Source organism: Alligator sinensis, unplaced genomic scaffold (genome assembly GCF_000455745.1).
Source record: "Alligator sinensis unplaced genomic scaffold, ASM45574v1 scaffold634_1, whole genome shotgun sequence".
Lineage (NCBI taxonomy): Eukaryota > Metazoa > Chordata > Crocodylia > Alligatoridae > Alligator > Alligator sinensis.
In genome coordinates this window covers 8,157-13,545 of record NW_005842558.1, presented here as the reverse complement: position 1 = coordinate 13,545, position 5,389 = coordinate 8,157, and positions in this window count along the sequence as shown.

The following is a 5,389-nucleotide window of genomic DNA, read 5'->3' as shown; positions in this document are numbered from 1 at the left end:
TTCTTCCAGCATCCCAAGAACAACAGGGGATGGTGTGAGCACAGGAATTTTCTTCTTGAAACACACACACTGCTGCTTTTTACAGATTTTTATACCCTCAGTTTAGCTGCTTCAAAGCACTCTCAATAGTGTAAATCATTGTCTTTTCTCTTGATAAGGGGTTATCTGGTTTGGAACATCTCAACAAACTGATTGATAATCAGGAAACACATAAGGTTAGGGAGTAACCAGATACTTGGGAGCCAGCTTGAAATTCCTATGTTTAGCAGATATACTGATGGGAAATCTCATAGTTTCTTCAGAAACAATAGATAGCTTGCAGCATCAGGATTTTGGATTTTCACTTGTTGTGAACAAGCCTCAGCTTAGCATGACTTTTCCAGATCTTACTATAGTCTTTTAACAGACTTGAGACAATTATTGGGGTGCTCATAATCTTTTATGGAGAGGACTTCCACCAGTCGTCTCGGGAAAAGTATGACAATACCTGTGATTAGGGCTCCAATGGGCTGGAAGCTGTGACGAACCCTTTACCATTGTTCAAATGTTGCTCATGCCACCTCTGACTCGGTATCTTTGTCTCAGCATTCCCAAACCCGGCAACCGAGTTTTAGTCAATCAAGTTTAAATAGGCCTCCCATAGTGGAACCGGGGAATGTACGGCTCAAGATGCCTGGTAGACTTGGAGGTGTGTGTGTGTCTGGGGGGGGGGAAGTCCTTTGTAAATCCAGATCAGAACTGGTCTGATAAATGCTGAGCTGGGTGTGTGTGAACTTGGGTTGATTAGCATTTGGAGCACAGATTCCCCATCATGCAGTGCTCCCCTGCTTCTCTGATCCCAGAATTCACTGCAGTCTCTGCTTCAGGCTTTCTGTTCTCCATCTCCCATGTAAATGAATGGTCATGTGGTTCCATCTCGGATGCAAATGAGACCTAGGGCAGTTATTTCACTCTTGTCACCCTGATCTGGAGGGTTTTAGGTGTGTCTCTTACTACATCTTAATCATTTTCATTTATGTAGAGGAGGGGCAGGAGGGTGAGTCTTTTGTGAGTCAGACAGACTGCGTCCTGTGCCAGGGTTCCCCAAGAGCATGGAGCTGAGACATAACATTAGTTTATGATTTAGTTAAGCTGTACTTCTGCCATACTTGCTAGTCTCCTGTGCATCACAGTGGACTGTTACTGCAATCTCAGTAAGGTTTCTGTCAAGTGCAGCCAGCTTTCCTGGACTTGTCTCCTCCTCAGGCTGGCTTCCCAGGAGATCCTGCCTATGGGTTAGTTCCCTGAGTGAGTTGAAGTCTGCTTTTCTGAAGTCCAGGATCCTTACGCTGCTGCTCTCCATCCTTCCTTTCCTCAGTATCCTGAACTCAGTCCTCTCATGGTCACTGCTGCCCAAGTTGCCATCCACTACTACATTCCCCACCAATTCTTCCCTGGTTGTGAGCAGCAGGTCAAGAAGAGCAACACTCCTAGTTGGCCGCTGCATCACTTCCACCAGGAAGTTGTCACCAACACTCTCCAGAAACTTGCTAGGTTTCCTGGGCACTGCTTTGTTGCCCTCCCAGCAGATGTCCTGGTGATTGAAGTCCCCCATGAGAACCAGGGCCTGTGATTGGGAAACTACTGCTAGCTGTCTGAAGAAAGCTTCAACCACCACTTCCTCCTGGTGTGGTGGTCTTGCAGACCCCCACCGTGACATCACCCTTATTGCTTGCCCCTCTAGCCCTAACCCAGGGACTCTCAACAGGCCTGTCCCCAGCTTTGTGCTGGAGCTCTGAGCAATTATCAGTCTCCTTTACATACAGTCCCACCCCTCCTCCTCTTCTCCCCTGCCTGCCCTCCCTGGACAGTTTGTACCCATGCATGACAGTGCTCCAGTCATGCGAGCTCCCACCAAGTCTCTGTTATTCCAATTCTAACATAATAAAAGGCTTAGTCTGTCTGTCTGTCTGTCATATTGCTCCAGGCCAACTGCACATGTGCTGCCCAGAGAATTGGCACTGATTGGCTGGGCAGCCCAGGCTGCATGGGCGAACAAGCACCAGTTGTCCAAGCACCTGGGCTTCCCCCTCCCGCCTCCCTGCCAGAGGGTGCAGGGGGGGATGATGGTGGCAGCCCCCACTGCTGCCCAGCCCTACCACCCATCAGAATAGCTGGCAGGGAGGGGGAGGCAGTGGGCAGGGATGGAGGGAGGGGTGGGGCTGGGGGAAGCAGGCTAGGGCTGGGCCCACCACGACTGTCATGCTGCACCGCGCCTTGGGAGAGGGGATGCTCAGGGAGGGAGGGGAGTGGTGTGGGGAGGCCGGTGGACAGGGGCCAGGCAGACCTGGAGGGTGGGGTGGGAGGGGAGAGGCATCAGACCCAAAGTGCTGGCGGGGGTGTGGGGGGACCAGTCACAAAGTTGTGGAAGAGAGGGGAGGAGTGGGCCTGGAGCCAAAGACCGGGGGTTGGGAGGAGAGGGGGTTGCGGGGAGGATGGAAGGCAGACCCAGACCCAAAGTGGTATTCGGGTGGGGAGAGTGGGGACAGGGGAGGAAGCTGGACCCAGACCCAAAGCACCTGAGGGGGGAATCAGGCCTGGATGCGAGGCAGAGTTGGGGAGGGGGGAATCCAAACCAGGATCCAAAGCCGGGGGGGCACGCCGTCTGATCCAGACCGAAGTCATGGAGGGTGGGGAGGTGGACCCAGACCTGAAGCGGCAGGGTGGGGGTGTGGACACGGGCCTCTGTCCCTGCCCCCACCCCCACTCATTCTTCACAGGTAATTTCCTAGTCACATCCCAGTGCCATGACTGTGAAAGGACTTCCAACTCTTCCTCCTTGTGGAGTCCTTGAGGATCTGCTGCATGATTTGTCCAGGGGCTGAGGTGGGGCTGACCGGTCTGTATTTCCCTGGACCCTCCTTTTTCTTTTTCTTAAATATGGGCACTATCTTTGCCCTTTTCCAATTATCTGGGACCTCTTCCAATCACCATGAGTTTTCAGAGATGAAGGCCAGGAGCTCTGTAATTATATATTCATAGGCTGTAAGGAAGAGGTTATAAATATGTATCCCCTGAGATGTAGGGTCGGTCCAGTTGCTGCTTCATCCCCCACAATAAACCGCTCTGTCTGGGTTGCCAATGCATTGGTTTTAAGCCTGGGTGACTGGCACTGGTCTCTCAAGTCCTAATCAGTATCTTTAACTAAGCCAGGTTCTTGAGTCCTCATAAAGTCTGTCTTTACCCTGCCATGTCGTCCCCCCGTCCCCTCCATTTTGTTTATCTGGCATGCTGGCACTCTGACAACTTCCAAGGTCATCATTGTGGCTTTTTCAGCACTCCGGCCACAAAACATTGCCTACCCCTGCATTAGATTAGTCTAGTGCACAGCAAAGTCTCATATGTAGATGCACCCTGTGACTGCAAAATTACCTTTTCTATTGATAAAACAATGTGACTGGGAGTGGCAGGAATTCCCACCGCATGCCTGTCATAACCCAATGATTTTTAGTGCCTCGGCACATTGGAATTTTCCCGCCACATGGAGCTTTCTTTGCACGGTGGATTTCTCAGCTGCAGAGAGAAAACCCCGGTGCAAAAAGTTCCCGCCACGAGTATGCAAATTTGTGTCCCACTATTGGTCAATTCTAAATTATTCCTACCTGGTGGCTAGCGATTGGCTTGCTAGCCGTATAAAAGGTTAGAGCAGTTTCCGCCCAAGTTGGAGGACTCCACAACCATCTCGTGGAGAACTCTAAGCGCGCTGTGGAGCCTAGCAAACTCCGCGTGTGTCTTGGAGGAGAACTTAGGGGCCTGATCAGTCTCTAATTGCTTCCCCGTCATCGTGGAAATATTGACGTACCCCCGTGTTAAGCGCTCGTGGAGTCGTACATCGACGACTCAACTCGGTTCGGTTCGGTTCGAAGAGAGATCTCACCCCTGTGTGTTTGTGTGCAACTGTAACTCAAGCAAGTTTTCTTCCTGCACTGCGACCATCGGCAGTGTAAGTAAAGCTTTCTTTGTAAAACCAATACGCTTCTGTGCCTAACTCTACTCCGTCGTGGAAAATACCCACCTGACGGTCCGGGCTACTGGCCATAGCCTTAGACCGTCCCTCGGCTGTCACAATGCCCATTGGCATCTCCACACCCAGAATGCTTTTATTCTGAGCCCAGGGGCTGACTGTGCTGCGGGGGGATCTTTTTGGGAGAAAGCTCCTTCCCTTGGCTAATCCCCACCTGAAGTCTGATGCGGTTCCATAATCCAGCGTCCTGGAATCTGACTCTGTAGCCCTTTGGCATGTCAATCATCACGTAGATTGTGTGAGATGCTCCTGAGTATCTGATAATACTTATCTTCTGGTCTGTTGGCTCAGGGGATGCTTCAGGGTCTGTTATGCTACGTACCCACCAAGTGGGAAGCTGTTTCACAAGATTGATGCACATGTTTGGTATGCTGTTGGTATAATTATGGGCACCTTGAAACAGGGCTGAGCTTGTGATGTTGGAGTTGCAGGGGCTACAACAGTGGGTGACTTCTTTTGGGTGGCAACACTTGCTGCTTAGAATGACTCAGAGAAGGTCCCAAGGTCACCCAGGCATGCTAGTTTTAATGTAGTGTTCAATGGCTGAAATGGGGAGCCAGGACTGTGGGGATGAGGGATGGGGGGGTGGGGAATATCTCACCTGTGTGCCCAGCACTGGTAGGACCATGCTTAGGACACTGCATCCAATTCTAAGCTTCAAGAAAGATGTACACATACCAGAGGGACACAGAAATAACCAGGGGGCTGGAAAACCAATGTCACAATCCAGGGGTGTTAGGAGCTCAGTCTCCTTAGCTTGAGGAGAAGGGCTTCTATCCCTGGGTGCAGCCACACACAAGTAGCAAAGGGGAGGTATTTTGCTGTTGTTCACACCGGCATAAACAGAGGCACCAGCTCAAAATTGCAGTTATATAAGTTCAGTGTTGACATCAGACCCACTTTCCTAGCAGCAAGTGATTAATCACCGGAATGGCGTTACCAGGGTGGGGTGGACTCGCTGTGGCTTGAAGTGTTTTTAGACTTGTGCATATCCAGTTTCATCCTGAGTTTATGCAGGGGATCACGTGTCTTTCCTATCCCCTGAAGTCAATGGGAGAGGACTTCAGGAGGTCCTTTCTTGCCTTGTGCTCCTGATTTTTCTATTGTGATGTGAAAGCTTTATCATGACATTGTGTGTGCCCTTCAATGACCTGCTCTACTGCAGTTTCTGGGAGAAGCTCTGCACTTTTGGGGCTGGGTGCTGTTACAGTTCTCTTGGCCTTGGGAATCTGTGACATGTAACCCCACTGCTCATTCATTCCCTCGTCTTCCTCCAGTGGGGAGCATTGGGCTGCCCTCATCACTGTCAGGTCAGCTGTGAAATAA